This window comes from Ambystoma mexicanum, chromosome 3p (assembly GCF_040938575.1).
Source record: "Ambystoma mexicanum isolate Mex_15411 chromosome 3p, UKY_AmexF1_1, whole genome shotgun sequence".
In the NCBI taxonomy this organism is placed as follows: Eukaryota; Metazoa; Chordata; class Amphibia; order Caudata; family Ambystomatidae; genus Ambystoma; species Ambystoma mexicanum.
Window position 1 is genome coordinate 264,518,554 of NC_090925.1, and position 21,088 is coordinate 264,539,641.

Below are 21,088 nucleotides of genomic sequence, written 5' to 3' on the forward strand. Positions count from 1 at the left end.
GAGCATGGACAGGTCCTTCCCGTGGGAATGTCTGTTTCTGTACATGTCCCCCGTTGCACCGCCTGCGAGTCATCGTTCAGCTCAAACAGTGCCGATGCAGGATACTAGTCGCCTGGCGTGGCAGAGGCAGTTTGGGTACCCGGACCTTCTCAAGCCTGCCAGTGTCGCCCCCCAGTTAAGCTGCCAATGGTCGCAGATCTGCTCACCAGAGAAGAGGGTGCAATCCTGCATCACGACCCTGGATCGCTGAACCTGAGGGCTAGCGTTTGGAAGATACGAGTTGCCGACGGACTGCAGGGAGGTGCTTGCCAAGGCCAGAGCGTTGCCGACTCTCAAGTACTACGGTCACAAGTGGAAACGGTTCGCTACGTGGTGACGGTCGCAGAAGATCACTCCTCTGATGGTCACCGCCCTGCATATTCCTTCATGCCTGTCGTTGGCTAAAGCGGTACTGCTGCATGTCTCCATCAAAAAGCATCTATCAGCTATCTCCCGCTACACCAGGTCTTCTGGAAGATCTTCTTTGGTCCCACCGTCTCATCAAGGAGTTCCTCAAAGGACTGTTTCGATATTTCCCACCGGTGAAGGCTCCTGCCCAGGCGTGGGAACTCACTTATGTTATTGGTTCTTGTAAAGCGCACGGTCGACTGAAGGCATCATGGCGCTAGGAGAGAGGGAGACATCCTCATGATAATTAGAATAGGAACATTTTGGCCCGTCTTCTAAACTCCAGATAATTAGGGGTTTTCTTTATAAGTGGAAGATTAATCCACAGAACTGCTGCAGCAATAGAGAAGGCCCGGCCGGTATCTGTGCTTTTGAACAACTAGTTCGGAGGTGGCTGAGCACAGATGACGAGTGGGACAGTAACGCATGAACTTAGCTTGAAGGTATTCTGCACCCTGACCATGAATGGCCTGGTGTACAATGCACAAGGTCTTAAATTAAACCATTTGAGCCACAGGGAGCCAGTGCAGGTTCCGTAACACGGGGGAGATGTGCACTCCAAAAGGGGAGCCTGTGGCTACAATTGCGGCCAAATTTTGCAGCCGTTTAATCATGTCCTTGAGTTGGGCCAGATAGAGAGTTGCAATAATCTATACGTGATAAAACCATAGCGGCAACCACGGGAGGGCGTTCGGGAGGCCGTGATCAGAGGCAATACTCTTCTCAAAATGTTCTACTGAAAATGACCAGCCTGACAGACTGCAGACACTTGTTGATCCATAGACAAGGATGCGGATAAAACCACACCCAAGTTTTTCACTTTCTTAACTGGAATTGGTAAAGGCCCCAGAGAGGAAGGCCAGAAAGAGAGGACACCCAGAGTGTAGGATCAGGGGTTGGCCCATCACCAGTCTTGTCCCCATTCAGTTTGAGCCCATTGTGGTTCATCCAATCGCCAACCGCAGTCAGGCACCCCCGCAAGTGTGACGACCTCAGCCTGATCCAGGTCTAATCTGATCAGTATCTCGGTGTCGTCGGCATAGGAATAGCACCTGATGCCGAAGGAGCGGATGAGGCACACCAGGGCCCATATATAGATTTCTGATGTTTGTTAATCTGCTTAGAATCACATGATGTGCATAGGTCCGACATCCAGTGGTCACTGCGGAGTATTGCATTTTGTTTTTCGTAGTCGAAAAGGGGACGTCGACAAGGCGTGTCTGTAACACTATCCCTATAGTGACGTGCGTTGTACCCACAATCCCTCACGCGTCGAGGTCCCTCAGATTGTTTTTTTTCCGCCCAGCTACTGTTCGCCTTTATGCGGAGCTCCTCGAGAGACATTGCCAAATAGTTTCTTCGACCTTTGGTCGTTTGTTATTAATTTGAATAACGCAGATCCCTCCCTCGACGCAGAGCTGTTTCTCCGCCGAGCAAGATCTTCGACGGAAGGACGGGCGGAGGGGATCCTTCGGCGCTGCCGAACACGTGGCCTGGCCTCGCCGGCCATACACAGTAGGGAGAGTGGGGTTTTGTGGTCTTTCTTTCTTCTCTTTAAGAATGCCTTTATTTCCCCTCCCTCTCTTTCGAGGTCGTAGTCACACTTATTACCCTCAGCTATAGAGAGGACGCCATTTAGGTTTTGCCCGCTTTGCAAGGGTAAATATACCTGGAAGGATAAGCACAAACGGTGCAACCGTTGCTTACCCCTCGACCACCAGGACGACGGGTGTGCGGCCTGTAAATTACTAAAGCCCAAAACTCTAAAAGACAGCAGGTCAAAAGGTGGGCGGCCTATGCCATGTCTAGGCCTGACTCCTCGCCCGCCGCCGCGTGTGACGAGGACAGTGACTACACGGCCCCTGTAACGGAGGCTGTAGACCTCTCAAAGGAGCGTTCACGCTCCTCGTCCGTCCGTCCGTCCCTGGCCCCGACAAGCCCGGCTCACGCCCAGCTTATGGGGATGAACACCCCGGCGACAAGGACGCACACGGAAAAACACCAAAGCACATACCCCCGGCACGCATTAGTCGAAGAGGAAGGCAGCCATAGCGCCAACGGGGACGCCGGGCCCACCAGCGTCTTCCGCCGACCGTAAGGGTCGTCAGCCCTCCCTGCCTCCGCGACAGGCGACTGGGCATTCTAAAAATAAGGGTGCTAACACCAAAACCTCCGGCGACGCGCATCGCAAGAGCGCTCACGTTGCCAACAAGGACTCGACGGGCAAGGACTCGACGTTACATAGCGCGACGGGGCCCGATCCCTCGGAAGAGAGAATGATCGCCGAAAGCCTCGCGCGCATAGCATCTAAGGACGGCCAGAGACGTACGGCGAGTGAGACGCCGAAAACCGTGCACAAGGCCAAATATACGCCAAAAGCGCCGGAAAACAGATCAGGCCAGTTCCCGGCGCCGACAGAAGGCCCTAGCCAGCAAGAAGGCTACTCAGAAGGCAAAGGCTCACTTTCTTCGACGTTATGGGGACAGAACCAGACAATTACAGGAGGAAGAAACTCCTTTCTCTTTCCCAGACTGTCCTGGCTGACCTCAGTGGACCTTTGAAAGGTTCCAGACCTGTATGGACAAACTAGACGGGTTCATATCCATCCCAGAAGACAGGGCGCCCAAGAGACCAAGGGAGGCACCCCTGGAGAGTCCAAGGGCTAAATACCAGAAGTTTTATAACCCCATACAGGAGGACATATACTCTTACAATCCCTCTGAGGAAGACACCTTCTTCCAGGAGGAAGATGAGTTCACCTATGTTGAAGACCAACAAGAAGAGGAAGGTTTTCACAAAGAAACTAACCTAGGTGAGGAGGGATTCCAGGAAGACGCAGGCGAGGGCGACCCAAATCCCTGGCAGTCACCGGCTAGGTCGACTGACACAAGCAGTAGCAGTATAGTCATCAGGTCTACTGAAACTACACCAGTCAGGAACCCTTCGCCTGTCGATGATCAACCCACCTTCAATGCACTGCTGAAGAAGGCAGCAGCACATTTCGAAATCGAAACTGGGGAGGTCACCCCAGACACCGATTTTGTGGAGAGGATTATCAAAGAAAAAAGCCCCACTAGCCAAATTATACCCATCCTCGCCTCAGTTAAGAGACGTATTACACCTTCTCTTTCCACTCCTGCATTGGTGAGAGGGGTCAATCCGAGGATTGAAAAATGTTCTCTCCCTCTCAGTCAGACCCATTATATATTAAGGGTCACTCAATCCCGGACTCCCTGGTCGTGACCAACACCAGGAAAAGGGCAGGAGTCCCACTATCTACCAGCGAGGCACCCCCAGATAAAGAGGGGAATAAGCTGTATGCCCTAGCCAAGAGAATCACCACCTCTGCAGCATTATCTACCAGAATCGCCAATAATACCCTATTGGCAAGCTACGCCGATGCTCAATGGGCTAAGCTCAAACAGGACATCGAAGTTCCCGAACCCCTAAGGACTCGTTTACTGGCTACAGTTAACGAGGGCTCTCTGGTCAACCAAAGCATCGTCAAGAATACCCTCAATGCAGCAGAGACGGCTGGCCGCACTTTGGTACAAGGAATTTTACTGAAGCGTCACGTCTGGCTTCGCAATTCTGGATTTAAGGCGGAAACACAAGCGTCCCTTATTAATAAACCCATAGAGGAGTCCAACCTCTTTGGGAGAGCAGTGGATGACGCGCTGGAGAACGTGAAGAAAGAATTTGATACAATAAAGACCTTAGACCAAATTTCAAAACCCCCTAACAGGTGGGGATTTGGTAATAAGCGCTTTTTTCGTGGACAACGCCAGCAACAAAACCAACAACGGTATTCTGCCAGCAACTACCAGGGTAATAGCGGCCAGTACAATCAGAGGGGTCAACGCTGTGGCAAGGGAAGAGGCCGGGGTTCCACCCCCAGAGGCTCCCAAGCCAACAACACCACCAAGTGACGTGAAGATTCGCGTCCCCTCCCATGCAACGCCGGTCGGGGGCCGGGTAACATCCTTTCTTCCAGCATGGGAGGGAAAAACATCAGACCGCTGGGTACTTTCCACCATAGCCCGCTGCTACTGTATAGAGTTCAACAGTTCCCCAACATACAGACCCCCGAGGGGACGCCGCATGACACAGAACACCTCCCCATCCTTCTCCAAGAAGTGGACCAACTGCTGGAAAAAGGAGCCATAGAGGTCGTACCTCTATATCAGGTAATGGAAGGTATTTATTCAGTATACTTCCTTTTACCCAAAAAGGATCTAACCATGCGCCCTGTATTAGATCTGCGCCCAGCGAACAAGTTTGTCAAACCCCAAAAGTTTCGTATGTTGACCTTACAGGAAGTGATCCCACTGCTATCACAGGGAGATTACATGACAACACTGGACATGAAAGATGCATACTTTCATATTTTAATGTTGCCAGCGCACAGAAAATACCTTAGGTTCATGATAGAGGGCAAACACTACCAGTTCAGAGTGCTACCCTTCGGCATAGCATCTGCACCAAGGGTATTCACGAAAGTAGTGGCAGTGGCCCACCTGTGCAGGTTATCCATCCCAGTATACCCTTACCTCGACGACTGGCTCATAACAGGGGATTCTTACGAGACATGCTTTTCAAACACCCAAAAGACTGTAGATCTTTTGTTCCAACTGGGCTTCTCCATCAACAAGAAGTCCAGCTTAGACCCCAGCCAAGTCAAACAATTCCTAGGGGCTCTAATTCAAACAAAGGACGGCCTCGTCTTCCCCTCCCAACGAGAGGGTCCAAAACATGCTGTTTCAGATCCCCCAATATGAGGCAGGTCGAGAGGTGACGGTGCGCAAAGCGATGCGCTTGCTAGGAATGATGGCGTTGTGTATTTATTTGGTACCTCATGCGCGCCTGCGCCCAATGCAAGAGTGGCTCAACAGCCAGTGGTGTCAGGCCAGCGGACAATGGGACGATCTAGTGGTGGTCTCGCAGGCCTTGGTTCTCTCTCTACGGTGGTGGACAAAGGAAAACCTGATAATAGAAAACCCTTTGCCACACCCGCGGTGGAGGCCACTCTAACCACGGACGCATCCCTCACAGTATGGGGGGCTCACCTATTCCATCAGACTGCTCACGGAGTGTGCACTCCGAGCGTAGCATCCAAGCACATAAACCTACTCGAGCTACTGGCGGTGTTCAAAGCACTAAAAGCCTTCCAGGAACACCTACAAAGGAAGACAGTGATGGTCCTTACAGACAGCACCACAGCCATGTACTACCTCAACAAGCGGGGGGGGGGGGGCACCCACTCTCCAGGACTGTCCAAGCTGTCCCAGAATATATGGAAGTGGGCTCTCAAACACATGTTCCTACTGTCCCAACACGTACCAGGGGAACTCAATCTGCTGGCAGACGAACTCCGCAAAGAGTTCCCCCTGCCCGAAGAGTACGAATGGCGTTTGCACTTAGACTTCTTCACGCAATGGGGATTCCCGGAAATAGACCTGTTCGCAACTCTGGAGAACTCACAATGCCAAAGCTACGCCTCCAGGTACCCCCAGAACCAGTCCAAGGGGACTGGACTGTCGATTCAATGGTCAGAGAAATTTGTTTACGCCTCCCCCCCCCCCGACTCCCCTTCTCAACAAAGTTGTGCACAAGCTGCACCAGGAACAAGTTACCATGATACTAGTGGCTCCAATGTGGGCCCGGCAGCCATGGTTCGCTCACTTGATGGAGATGTCCCTATCTGCCCCAGTGAAACTTCCCTGCCCGTACAACATGCTGTCACAGGACAAGGGCAGGACACTGCATCCACGCCCTCAGACCATGAACTTAGCAGCCTGGCTCCTGAGATCATAGAATTTGGACATCTACAACTTCCGCAGAGATGTTTGGACATCCTCAGCGAAGCCAGAAAACCTAATACTCGCCACTGCTATTCTAGCAAGTGGAGAAGATTTGTCATCTGGTGTAGAGGTAAGAGCATCAACCCAGTTGACTGCTCTCCCACACACGTTTTTCTGTACTTGACCCATTTACTGGATTCAGGTCTAGTGTTCAATTCCATTAAAGTCCACCTGGCGGCACTTTCTGCATACACCACTTCCCAAATTAAAGTGTCGTGGTGGAAGATACCAGTTATCAAGGCCTTCATGGAGGGGGTAAAAAGATTACACCCTCAGATGGCTAACCCAGCTCCTGGATGGGACTTAAATGTGGTACTTTCCAGACTCATGGGCTCGCCATTTCAACCCATGCACAAGGCAACTCTTAAAGACCTCACTCTTAAGCCTGCTTTCCTAATAGCTATCACCTCCATTAGGAGAGTAGTGAACTACAAGCTCTTCCTGTTCTAGACCCCTTCGTAACAGTTCACAAGGATAAGGTGGTTCGACGCACACACACCCAAGGTTTGCACCGAAACTCATCTCGAAATTCCATGTAAACCAGTCAATAGAAATACCAACGTTCTTTCAAAACCCTTCCAACTTGGGAGAAAAGTCTGCATACACTGGATGTACGCAGAGCTGTCATGTTCTACATGGAAAGTGTCAGGGTCCGGCTTGACTGAATTCCACAGGAGCTGATGCTGGCCCCACAGACCCTCACCAGGAGTTCACCTCTCAACCCTTAAATATAAGCTGAGCTGAAAACCCCAAGAAAGGGGAATTTGGAGAAAATAACAACGGAGACACTGCAGCCCTGCAACCGTCTGGTAGGCTCTGGTATCTGTGGTAAACAAATACACCTGTTTACTTATATGATTAGAATAATTTTAGAAAAGAAGTTTTTCTTAATAAACTCTAAACTCTTTACCTCTTAAACCTCAGTAAAAGACTTAGAGGCTATTAATCTGTGTGGAATATCTTGTAAATATATCTTGTGTTGTGTAGTTCAAGCCACTCAAGTCTCTTTAGAATCCTAAAGTGATGGCCTTTGCAAACACCTTTTCTGAACTAGATATTCTTCTTGCTTCAAAGTTATTTTAACCTTATTTAGTTTTCAATGCTTTCATAAATTGCAGTCTTTCTCTGAAGGATTGAATTCCATTTGCATAAATTACATTAAATAATATTCTTCAACTTCCTGGAATACTGCTTTCCTTCTGCGTGTGAATTGTTTCGTGTGAATTGTTTCCTTATTTACACAAAGAACGTATAGTTTCTTCATCAAATAGCGTGCGCGATAAACACGTGAAATCAGAAGACGTGAAGAATTGTCCTCGCGTTTAAAATACACACGCGATTCTTTACAAAAGCCGCGCGCGTGAAAAAATACGTAAACGCGATAAAAAAAAAATAACACGCGCTGGTTAAAATGGACTCGCGCTCTATCGCTACCGAACTCACGTGGAGAAACGAAACGTATTTCACGTAAAACAGTTCACGCGTTTAAAACAACTCGCGCTTCATCAAAATGGACACGCGCTCTATCGCAAACCAACACGCACTTTCTCATGAGACGTCCTTCACGTTAAAAATGTACACGCGCTAAAATTCACTCGCGTAATTCTTTTGGGCACGCGCTCAATCGTAAGACACGCGCTTTCTCATGAAACGTCCTTCACGTTAAAAATGTACATGCGCTAAAATTCGCTCGCTCAATTCATTTGGGCACGCGCTCTATCGCTCTGAATACCCGCGCGCTTTCAAAAACACGTAAACGACTTGCGAGCTCGCGCACACATTAAACAGTCTTGAAGCACATTACACGCAGTTAATTAACTTTAAACTCCTACGCATTGTCTTCAAGCTTGTTTTCCTTTTAATAACTTTCTGTAAATGTCTCTTCTCAAATGAATTTGAAATTTGTTAACTCTAAGTTTTCTTATAAAGGAAAATGAAAGTTCACTGTGACAATCTTAAAATCTTTAAAGGAACGATCCCACCTGATGACTTCTTGTTCAAACTGGATCAGCAAACAATATTCTTACTTCTTGGGTAGATTTTCTGAGCTCTGAAAAGGCCTTACTTAAGGAGCTTAACTAATGTACAACCAGCCACTGAATTTCTCTGGATGAAAGGCAGTTTAGAATCTTGCTCACCTCCCAAGAATCAAACCCATTGTCCTTTCCACCAATCAGGCAAACCAAACATATCATTGTTCCTTTAACCAATCAGATTAGGTTTCTTTCGCTCCATCTTGACTTCGGCAAGCACAATGTTAATTCTATGTACAAACTCTTCCTGTTACTAACCCAGCCAGTCCTGACAGCACAACTAACCCAGCCAGCTCTGAAGGCACAATGTTAATCTTGTTACTCTTCCTGTTACTAACTCAGCCAGTCCTGACAGAAAGAACCAGGCCACTAAGAAAGACTAATCAGTTCTTTGTTTCGGTGGCAGCAGGAAGAGAAGGAGATGCAGTCTCAAAGTCCACTATATCTAGATGGATTGTCCAAGGCATCACTCTGTTTCTCTCTTGCTAAGAGAGAACTACCCTTCAAGCCAAGAGCACATTCTACTCGAGGCACTGGGGCTTCCATAGCGTTCATTGCAAATGTTCCCCTTGAGTCCATCTGCAAAGCGGCTACCTGGAGTTCTCTGCACACATTTACAAAACACTACTGTCTAGATGCGCACTCTAGATCTGACTCCCAGGTGGGACAGGCAGTATTAAGACATCTTTTCTCTACTGTTCCTTCTCATAACCCACTGCCAACTCCGGGTACTGCTCGCTAGTCTATGCACAGCATGTGATTCTAAGCAGATTAACAAACATCAGAAGACAATGCGTTACTTACCGTAAAAGCATTTCTGATGGTTGTATCTGCTTAGATTCACATGCGCCCACCCTTCCTCCCCGCTCGGATGGAAGGAACATAGACACCTTTCTACATCTCTTTTCTGTACTCACTCACGTATAGAAGGCTCCCTCAGGGCAGAAAAAATACAAACAGAGGGACCTCGACGCGTGAGGGATTGTGGGTACAACGCACGTCACTATAGGGATAGTGTTAGACACGCCTTGTCGACGTCCCCTTTTCGACTACAAAAAACAAAATGCAATACTCCAGTGACCACTGGATGTCGGACCTATCTATGCACAGCATGTGAATCTAAGCAGATACAACCATCAGAAATGCTTTTACGGTAAGTAATGCATTGTCATTAAACAGAATAGGCGACATAGAGGAGCCTTGAGGCACTCCACAGCTGAGATGACAAGGAGCAGAAAGAAAAGGAGACATCGAAAGGATCTGAGTACGATCGGCAAGGAACAAACTGAACTGCGCAAGTACCTGTCCAGCTATGCCAAACTGGGAGAGACGAAATGACAGGATGGAGTGGTTGACGGTGTCGAATACCGCTGATGGGTCTAACCAAATCAGGGCACCCACTCCAACTGCATCCACCAGTCTGGTCATATCGTCAAAGACAGCGACCAAGACACACTCCGTGCCACGACGGAACCCGGACTGAACGGAGTCCAGGAAATTAGAGGATTCTAGAAAGGTAGATAGAAGGGGGGTCACCAGTGATTCTAAAAGTTTAGCCAAGAAAGGGAATAGCGAGATAGGCCAGAAGTTGGATAGAACAGTAGGGTCCAAAGTAGGCTTTTTCAGAAGAGGGATCACCCTGGCAGGCTTCAACTCCCGAGGGACAGATCCTGTTTGAAAGGAATCGTTAATCGCTTTGGTAATGTCTGATAGCAAATTAAGGGTAATGTCTCTCATAACCCATAAAGGAATGGCATCCGAGGGGGAGCGTGACTTAATTTCACCGATAGCCGTAAGGAGTTTCCTCGGTATAGATCGGGAAGGTGGACAAAGTATGAACAATGATGGATCGGCAGTAACAGGGAGAGGAATGGAGTTATCAGTAGGTCCAACCCTTGTCACTGCCTGAGCGATGGTTTGTCTCACGTGGTGCTGACAAGGCTCATGGGAGCCCCCTTGGAGCCTATGCATCAGGCCCCTCTCATGGAAAACTGCTTTCCTTGAGGCCATTGCCTCTGCCAGGAGGGTGGGTGAGATCCAGGCTCTATCCTGCAAACCGCCATATCTGACTTTCCTCAAATCGAGGGTGGTGCTACGGGCGCACTCCTTCATGACAGTTGTTGTGGGTGTACTCCCTAGGCCCTTTAGTTCGGGACCGGCATAGGAGCGTGACAGGTAGTCTGCTTGTGCCATCAGTCATCCCGGGCGGTGAATTGTTTGAAATGAATACGGTTCTCGTGATTGAAACCATTGCAGGATCTGGGGATTCGTATCTGTTAAATGCCAACCAGACCAAGGGGGCGTGATCCAACAGCAAGGTGAACTGATGTCCCAACAGGTGTAATATCGTAGGGATTCGACCGGCCACTTAGCCACACATTCCTTTTCAATGGTAGCATAGCTCAGTTTGTGAGTTATGAGTTTTCTACTGATGAAGAGGACAGGTCTTTCTGCTTCTCCTGTGTTCTGGAACAGGACCTATTCTATCCCTGTCCTGGAGGCGTTGGTATCCAAGTAGAAGGGGTCTGTATAATCTGGACATTGCATTAATGCTTGATCGGTGAGTGCATTTTTCTGGGCCAGGATGGCGGCTTCTGTTTGCCATGCTCGGGTCTTGGTGGTCTTCAACAAGTCCGTAAGGGGTGAGGCGGTGGTAGAGAAGTGAGGGATGAAGCATCGATAGTATCCTACAAAGCTTAGGAAGGCTCGTACCTGTCTGGAGTTGGCTGGGAACATGTTTTCAAATCTCAATCTTCTTTTTGGGGTTGAATCGGGCCTTGACCAATGAGGTACCCAAGTATTTTGTGTGGAAACATGCGATCTGTCTTTTCTGGGGGTTGACGTGTAGTCCAGCTTGGAGTAATGTGCTTAGGATAGCTCTCAGGTGTTTCACATGTTCTTTCCAATTTGGACTATATAGAATTGTCATCGAAGTAGGCTCCTTCATATTGGTCATGTGATTTTAACAAGGTATTGATCAATCCTTGTAAAGTTGCCAGAGCTCCATGTAGGCCAAATGGGAGCACCGTAAACTGATAAAGCCCAGAAGGGGCTGTAAAGCCTGTCTGAAACTTCCAGTCATAAGGGAATCTGCCAGTATGTCATGATTCCTGCCCCTCACGTCCCCAGCCCTCCAAGATGTCAGGCTGGAGCCAGGCCACGATCACCTACATGGGCCTCTCCATCCCTCCAAAGACCCACTTGGAGTCAGACTTGGCGCTTGTGGCACCAGACTCACTCACTCCCATAGGATAACATTGGGGATTGGACTTGTAGTGCATTGATGGGGACAAGATGATGCCCCCACATATTTTGGTTCCCAGAACTGCATGTGCAGTCAAGTCTTTTGGGTGTGGTTCCGCCCAGATACACCTGGGCTACCCAGAGACTATTTAAACCACGCACGGGCTGAGAAACATGCTTTGTGTTTTCTGCACCTGCAGTGTGACATTCACCGTGTTCGTATCGGTCTCCAGTAGGCCTGCATCTTTCTTCTGCGCTCAGCTCCTACAAGAACACCGTTAGGAACAGCCTTACCTTGCAGCGCTTCTGCCCATCATTCATCGCTTCTTCTGTTCTGCGGGCATCTTCGGCGGTGTCATTCCCATCCCGGCACGCCGCTTCCTAAGGAACAGGGAAAAGAACAGAAAAAAGGCATTAATAAGCAATCATCAAATTTTCGCTTATTTTTAAAGACTGTACGAGCTTCAAACGCTTAACTGAATTCCAGCCGCTCTGGGGGAACTGTCTCTGGAACGTCTTTTCCATCTGCAAGAGGGAAAAGACACTCCAGGTTAGCGTGGAAACATCTAGAGGTGCCGCATACCGCGCTTACCGCATTTCTTCTTCATAACCGGCATCCACGTTGAAAACGTTGCGGCATCTAAAAGACAAAAGAAAAAGAACTCGGTTCAATACAAATACGAAAGGGTTGCATCGTGCTCTCACTCACCTTCAGCGCTATTCATCTCAGCAGTACGTCGCCATCCCCGGATGCCGGCCATCATCGAAGGAAAGGAACGAAGTTGGAGAACTGTTCAAAAGACACATTCTTACCTGTCGGACTCTTGCAAGTGAAGTAACTAGGCCACAACGAGCCGGCATCAATCAACGCGCCCCTGCACTGAAAGCAGGACGGAGAGCACACTTTCCAAGAAAACAAGGCCCAGTCGAGTAGACTAGACTCCAGGGAAGGGTTCGAGGTCGTAAGAGGTCGGAACAGGCTGAGTGACGTCCCCGTGGATACCAGGTGAGCGTTACACAGTAGCCCTTGGACAGGTCCATGGTGGTGATGAACCTGGCTCCTCCCAATTTGTCTAAAGTTCTTCAATTTTGGGCATTGGATTTCCCTAGAATTTTGATACCTCATTGAGTGCGGAAATCCATGCATAACCAGATACGGCAATCTGGTTTTGGCACTAATGCAATGTGTGAGCACGATTGGCTGTGGGAGGGCTCTCACCCCGTTTGAAGCATTGACTGGATTTCCTGGTTGACAGCCTGTATTCTGGCTTCTGGTATCCTGTAAGATTGTAACCTGACAATGTTCTCCTGGCTCGTCTCGATACTGTGATAGGCTCTATTGATATGTCCTAGTAGCGAGAAGAACACTGGCAGAATCGTTGATAATTTTTTCTTGTTTTCTTTGAGTGTAACAGTTCTGGATCGATGTTGAGGGCTTCCCTTCTGATGTTTTTACATCTTGGTATACCTCATCCAAGGCATTTCCCTTGCGGTTTATGGCCACAGAGACCGCTGGTTCGACCCATTTCTTTAGTAGGTTAATGTGATATGTCTGTACGGGAATGTTCCTGTCTTGTCGAATTCTCTGAGAGGACTGATGACTTCTAGCATCTTGTTCTCGGAGGTATGCAAGTATGTTAAAGGTATTTGTACCGGTCACCAACGGAATTGGTCCCCAGGCGCTCTGGCGGATCTGTAAATGATAAGGAGGGGGTATTGGTTAGTAGGGAGAAGAGGGAGTAGGATAGTGATAGTGGTGTTCTGTTGGCAGCTTCAATTCTGTGTACACCGGGTGCTGAGCTTTGGTGCGGGTATTGGATCGGTGTCGGTCCGCGTGTGCTGTTGCTCAGGCTTATGTGTTGCAGTGTTGTGAAGTGCGTGCGGCTTGTGCGAGAGATGGTTGTGAGTTTTTTGAGTGAGATAAGTGTGCAGAGTTTGAGCTTGTATTGTTTAGTGGGTTACATGACCTTTAGCATGCTAACATTGACAGTTTTGTCAGTGTGGCACTTGTTGGCCTTCACATGTGGGCATGCCTACATTCACAGTCTTTTCTATGTGCGGCGCAGGCTACTGTTTAGAAATCTGTCTAGGTGTGGGCATACTAACATTCCTAACTTAATCTGGATGCGGCGCAGGCTGGTGTTCACGATTCTAAGTGTGGCACCTGCTGTCATTCAAGTTTCATCGAGGCGTGGGCATGTTATCCTTCAATTAATCCTATCTAGACGCGACGCAGGCCAATTGTCCACAATTCTAAGTGTGGCCAGTGCTAGTCTTCACGTTTAGTGTAGGTGCGGGCATGCTAATATTCAGAGTCCTTATCTAGATGCGACGCAGGCTAATAGTGCGGGCATGCCAACATTCAAGGTTCCATCCAGATGCGATGCAGGTCAATATCCACAACTCCATCTAAGTGTGGCCATGCTAATATTCACAATTCTATATAAATGCGTCTGCCGGTCTGGATATGGTCCGTCCGGTACTTACGAGTGGGCGAGGAGTCCCTAGAGGGCTTTCGTCTGGGTCTAAGTATGTGATCACTCTCTGGAGCCTTCCTTTAGTGGCTATTTTCCATGATATCTTATGCTCTGTCGAGTGGTTGGTTCTTTGGTTTGAGTGTTTGTCCAATTTGAGAGAGGTCGAGGTTGGAGTTATTTTCATCGTTGTTTTAATGTCTGCACGTTCTAGTTCGTCTCCGTTGTGGTTACGCTGCGAAGAGCCATGATTTGAGGAGTTTCCTGAATGCTAGGTGGTTTGTGTTCTGTATATTCTTAGGTAGGTCGTTCCAGTTTTTGGGTGCCTGGTGAGAGAAAGAGGATCCTCTTTTTTCCTAGTTTTTTCCTGTTGTAGGGTTTTGGTTCCAGGCGTATGTCGGTGCTTGATCTTAGTGTTCTTGTCGGTTGATGTAGGCGTAGTTTGTCGCTTAGGAATTGTGCGCCTTGTTTGTGTATTGCTCTGTGCGTGATGCACATGGCCTTGAACTTTATTCGCTGTTTTAGTGGTAGCCAGTGAAGTATTTTTAGCACGGGTGTGATGTGTTCTCTTCGGGGTAGCTTGGGGAGGAGTCTGTCTGCTGCATTTTGTATGCGTTGCAGTTTTTTTAGGAGTCGCTCGGGCATGCCCAGGTATAGACTATTGGCATAGTCTACTCTGGACATGATCAGAGCGATGATGGTAAGTGTTTTGTTGACGAACGGTAGGATCCTTTTTGCTGCTCGCAGGAGGAAGAACATTTCTTGATTAGAGTTTACTTGTGGCTCTAGAGTCAGGTTGTTATCCATTAGGACCCCTAGGTTTTTTTACAGTTGATGATGGTTCTGGTGTGGTGCCGAGCTCTCTTGGCCAGGGGAGGTAGTTGTCTCCTCGTTTTTTTTTAAACTATCATCTCTGTTTTGCCTGGGTTGATTTTGAGATGGTTGAGGTTCATCCAGTTGAATGTTGCGGAGACAATTCTCTAGTGTGGTGTTTTCTTCTCGGGTATCTTGTATGTTGAAGATTATTTGAGTATCATCGGTGTAGTTGTAGCATGTGAGGCCGTGTTTTTTGATGAGTTTGATTAATAGGTACATGTAGATGTTGAATGGAAGCGGTGAGAAGGATGATCCTTGTGGTACTCTGCACGTGGTGTCTCTGGGTTTGGATTTAAAAGATTTCATCCATACCGTTTCTGTTCTGTTTGTTAGGAAGGATTTGATCCATAGTAAGGCAGTGTCTGTTATCCCTAGTCCTTCTAATCTCTGAGGATGGCATGGTTGACAGTGTCGAAGGCTGCAGACAGATCAAGGAGAATCAGGGCGGTACTGTTATCCGAGTCTGTTTGTTTTTAGGTCGTCACATATTGAGAGGAGAGCCGATTCTGTTCCTCTCATGGGTCTGAAACCAACTTGTGCCTGTTCTAGTAGGCAATGCTCTTCTATGAAATCTTGGCTTATTTGGTAGACGTACGTTTCTAGCAGTTTGGCTATGTAGGGTATGGGTCTGTGCCAGGTTTCCTTCCCCTATTCAGGCTATTTTCCCTTATTCAAGTTTCCTTCTCATTATTTCTCTTTATTAATCCTTTTTTAGATTAGCCTTATTTGGGTGGGAAGTTTTCTATTGTAGTTGGTTTGGCCTTAACTTGCTGATTCAGAATCCTGGTTCTGACCCAAGGCAAAATGGAGTCTCACAGTGACAGCTCTGATTGGTTATAAGACACTGCAGAACAACAATGAACATTCTAAACTGTCACTCTGTGCCTTTCATCATCTAAACCCCAGCTGAGAGGATGTGTTTAGTGGCTGCTCCTGCTTTAGACTTGGGCCTGGTGGATTTTATCCTTCAGGCGTTAGCAGTTGAGTGGCTACTTTCTTGGGGGTTTCTGGAGAAGCTATCAGTTGTCAGGAATTCGTTTTTGAAGACAGGAAACTCTGAAGATCCTTATGAATTCGCTCTGGAGATAAGTGACTTTGTTTGTGCTGCAGCTCTGTTCATCTTAATGACATTTCCTTGAAAATTCGTAAAACGTTATCTTTGTGCTTGTACTATTGAACTTCCTGAGTGCGCTTGAACGCTATATGAAAATACGCGTACTACTTGAAATCTGAAAATATCGTTGAACCTTTGCGCGTGCAAGTGTATTCAACTGCGCGTGTGTTTGCCAGCACGTGTGCTCCTTAGCGCGAGAATCTGTTCGTCGCGTGAGAACTCAAGAGCGCGTTTGTTTTCCAGCGCGGGTGCTCCTAGCGTGAGAGTCATTTGTCGCGTGAGAACTTTATAGCGTGTGTGATTTCAAGCGCGTGTGCTTCTGCACTAGAACTCATTTGCGCGTGCGGTTTCTTGCACGTGTCTTTTTAAATGCGTGCATTCGATCGTGAGTGAACTCATTGCGCGTGGATTATAGGCGCGTGTGAATAGGCGCGGAAGTTCATCAACACGGAAATTTTTTAGCACGTGTTATTTCTGCGCGTGTTCTCGTTGCGCGTGAATTCTACTTTACGTGGTTAGGCTTGTGCGTGTTTTCTGCGCGTGGATTTTGCTTTCCGTGCGCATGTTATTCAACGCAGGAAGTTTTCAACGTGAACTTCATCTGTATGGAAAAAACGGCGTGTGAGTTTAACACTTGTTTCTTCAAGAATTCACAAACTCAATGGAATTGTAAATAGTTTGAAAGAAAAGGAAAGAATAAATAAAGACTATTTAACTGGACATCTGCTGCATTTTGGAAAAGAGACAATGAACTAAACTTTCCAGATTTGCCCAAAGTAAGAAGTTGCTGTGAATTTCAAGAGTCTCAAGTAAGAGAGATTTTCAGCTTCTTTACAAGCTTCTCTAAGAAATTACAAGAGAAGAGCCAGGTATGATTCTTAATTATTAGTTAAGGATTTAAAGTCTTTCCCATTCCTAAGGTTAAGTAAGTAAATAAAGGAATTGTATCTGCTTTTCTTATATCCTCTGCAGGTTCAGCTCTGGTTAGCCTTGACACAGTCTGCCTGGTGGTGTTTTGTTATCCACTTCCCCCTTTCCCTTTGGGGTGTAGTTTACAGAGCTGAATTGAAATCTAGTTCTTGAGATTACATTTCAGGGGGATCGTTGGGGGTTCAGCAGCTTCCGCGGACACAGGACCTCTCAGCCTGACAGTCTGTAGTTGGATAATTCCTTTACGTTTCCTGTTGTCTTTCAGAAGCGGCTTGATGTAGGCTGATTTGAAGGTCTGTGGTACTTTACCTGTTGAGATTGAGAGGTTGAGAAAGTTCCTGTGGTATTCCATGGGGGGGGGGTGGGGGGGGGGTTTCCTTGTTTGAGAATTGTTATGTATATGTCCGGGGGGGGCAAAGCCTCAACTGATACTTCTGGGAAGTTTCGTAGCTTGTTTGCGTGTTCCTCGTCGGTGTCAGTGGGGTTTGAGCTGTGATCGCTTGGTCTGTTTTGTATGGAGTATTGGATGGAGGTTTTGTTTTTGAAGTGGTCTCTGCGGTTCTCGCAGAGTTTCATCGATGGATATGTATACCGTTACCTTATCGCTGGCTTGGCAGGTTTGCCCTCGGGTTATATTATCTCTTGTTCTTGTTGAGCTTGTTGGAGGTGGGTTTGCCTGCAGTTTATCTATCCTCTCGCTCAGCTGGGCCGCATATTCAGTTAGGTTGATCTCTTGTCAGGGTTACTCTTCACAGCCTTCTTTCAATAACTGGTCTTCCGAATAGCATCTTGAAAGGGACAAACCCAGTGGAAGACTGGTGAGTATCCAAGGAACTAGTCAGTCCTCATTTAATTGTTTGGTTATACCGTTCCAGCAACCCATCGGTCTGTGAATGGACAGCTTTTCTCAACTGTTACATATTTAACTTTTACAGACTTGTTTGCGGACCTTAGACCTAGTTTCTAACCCTATCTGTGTCAATTTCTCGGGGTATGCCCACTCGGGCGATGAATGGGATTAAGACATCACAGATTTGTTGCTCACAAGTGGAAAGGCTTGTGGGTTGTCGCCTAGGCTTGTGGGGTCTAATGGGCCCACCATGTCCATTCCTATGCGATGAAAAGGTTTGAATATTAATGGCATGGGTTGCAAGGGGGCGCTCTTGGTACATTGGCTTTGTTTTCGTTTGACAATCTGTACACTGTTGGCAAAAACGAGTCACCTGTCCGTGAACCCCTGGCTCGATACTTGGTGGGTATCGGCAATTGCTGGACAACCCTCCCCCCTTTTCCGGCTTGGTCAAAGTCTGAAAATCTAGTTCTTCCAATTTTTTCAAGTAGGGGCCCTCTCCCTGCTGGTCTCCCCGGTGTGCTTCAGTGTAGGATCCCGCTCCTGGGCCATCCTGAAACTGTCACCCTGCTCATCTATTTTCCAGTCTACGGCCACTTGTAGTATAGCCTGCTCATGCCATTTCCATTGCAGGTTCCATTTCTCCGCCCGACTCCTATGTACCTTGGTAGGTGGAGGAGAAATCTTGCTGTCGCAGAACTGTGCGCTCTTCAGCCACCTTTGTTTCAATGTTTCGGATGATGCGTGACATGGGTTCAGGTAGCACAGGTAACATAGCTTCTCTCAAGTCTATTTGTTACCCTGCCACTTTAATGTGTATATCTTTCGAGGGATCTCTTCACATCCCCGTGCACACACCTGATTGGAATACCTGGATTAGACATGTCAACTACCAGATCCATGCTGATGGCTGTCTGTAGAATCCGAGTCACCCATCGCTCGAATGGGTTGGCCATCCACCTCCGCCTCACATGTATACGTATATGAAGGTCGCTGGGGCTCTTCATGCGTTGATTATTCCCCTTCTCTGAGTGCATGAAACACTCCGATATCCATCGGTTCCACCTTATTCATTTTGGGGCATATCAGGCAACATGGCCCCATTCTCTGCAGTCAAAATATTGTGTTCCCTTAGACGACATACAACTAGGTCTGTTCATTAGTCCCCCTTCACTTCCAGTTCTTGCTCTTAGTCGGTCCCTCTCGATTCTTCTATTCATGGGGGTTCAACCAGCGTCCGCTGTTACCTCGTGCTAGCGATGGGGTCGTTCTCTGTTCTCCCATTGTTCTGCCAGACTGGCCAAATGTCATCAATCTCCCTTGTCCCACATTTTGATAAGCTGACTCAATATTGACAGCCTCCGTCAGACTAGGTCTATGGTGCTGCCGCAACCAAAGCTGAATCGGTGGGGGTAGTGCCTCCACAAACTGCTCCAAAACAATTCTCTCAGCCATCTCCTGATTTGTGGTAGTGGCTGGTTGAAGCCACATTTCGCCGAGTTCTTTTACTCAATGGAATAATTGTCTGGGCGTCTCTTCTGGCATCCGTCTTGTTTCTCAGAATTTCACACGGTAAGCCTCTTCATGTCCCAATCTTTCAGTACCACCCTATTTACATCTACGTAGGGTGCGTCTCCTGTCAGGTTTGATGCCAGGTATGCGTTCTGAATTTCCCCCATCATGAGATGATGACATTGCGTACCACCCTTTCAAAGTTAACAAAGTGGGGTGCCGGGCCTTCTCCTGGCATATACTTTTGCATTACTGTGGCTGGCACGTGTCTTGTCAAAGTCGCTGCTTCTACCATTTGGATTAGCTGAATAGTTTGTCTATCCGCTTGGTTTTGTTGGTTTTGCATCTGTAACGCTTGTAGCTAGTGTTGTCCCTCACTTAGTGACTTTAACAGGACTTACATGATGTCCTTTTATATCCCCCCATTTGTCAGCACGCTTGACCAACCAATAAGGACAGATCCCCAGTCACGGTATAAACATTAAGTTAATTCAGTGGTTTAAACTAAGATTGTCAACTTAAGTTTTTTTTAAAAAACGATTCTGTTAATTCTTTAGAGTTCGCTCTTGTTGGTTTCTTCCCTTTAAAAGGGGTTTACGGTTTCTTCTCCTTAATAGCGTGTTTCTGGTTGCAGTAGTTGTAGATTACCTGTGAAGATGTGTTTTTTCTTAAGCTCTCTGCCTAACTAGGGGGTTTAAATAAAACTCCTGCATTTAGGGATCTTCTGATGAACGGCAGTTAGGAATGTTCAGAACATTCTAAAGTCATTTTCCGAGCACTCCCAGCCAATTATCTTTCACTTCAAGGCTCTGCCATCTTGGCGTGGGCATCCGCTAAGGAAGATACAAAGGCAAACTCGATCCCCAAGCGCCTAACCCCTAAAGAGACCACCTCCAACCCTGTTTACCCTGTGTACTGGAACCTTGCCCCTGCAGTCCCTTATGGATGCTCTTTGGACAGCAAAGTACTGCTTAACGTTTCTTTACTTGAAAACTGGCCAGATATGTAGTGTCTGCCACCCATTTCAAAAATCTGCATATCCTTGTTTCCCAACCAGTTTGGAAGGATGGAGAGCAAAATAATTAACTTTATGGTGTTTCCGGTGCTCGTAGCTCTCCAACACCCTGCCCTTCACTTTATCTTCACAACGCTCTCCCAGACACTTACTGTATGTGTAAGCCGTATCGCACCCGCCACTGCAGAAAATACAGCAGAACTGGGGCGTATCCTTTGGTGTTGAACAGGTGGGAGCGGGTCCAGGCGTGAAGAGTAATGCGTGTGTACAGATTGCCATTCTAAAAGCCTCAGTGACTGCGTCCTCTTGTTCTTTTTTTTTTAAAAAAAGCTTTTTCCGTTCAACTTGTGATGCATTCTATCCCCCAACCACTTGTGAGAGAGGGAGAGCAAGGAATAAGAGTACCAGAATCACCATAAAGGTTATTTTTTTAAACATTCCTCTTGTCTTAAGGCTCACTTGCCACATATGTATATTTCTTTGCTTTTTCGGAGCTTCCACTGCATGAACTGATTGGGATGGTTTACACACACACCTAATCAAACATTCTTCATTGTAAACCTCTTTACAATTGTAATGTTTATCCCTGTTCTGTCAAACTAGCACCCCTTTCATTTGTTTGCAACATCAATTTGGAAATATATGTTAGGCCAGTTCTGATAGAGCCCACATATTTGAAGCTGTCCGTTTGTTTTTTGGATTGGACTCCTGATTTTTCAGAGTGAAAATAAAT

The 21,088-nt window shown here is 47.4% G+C and overlaps 1 protein-coding gene across 8 annotated transcripts in view; it reads left to right on the forward strand.

The window, feature by feature from the left end:
* Positions 1–21,088, forward strand: part of DIDO1 (death inducer-obliterator 1) — a 624,211-nt gene that overhangs the window by 444,809 nt on the left and 158,314 nt on the right. The window lies entirely within an intron of this gene.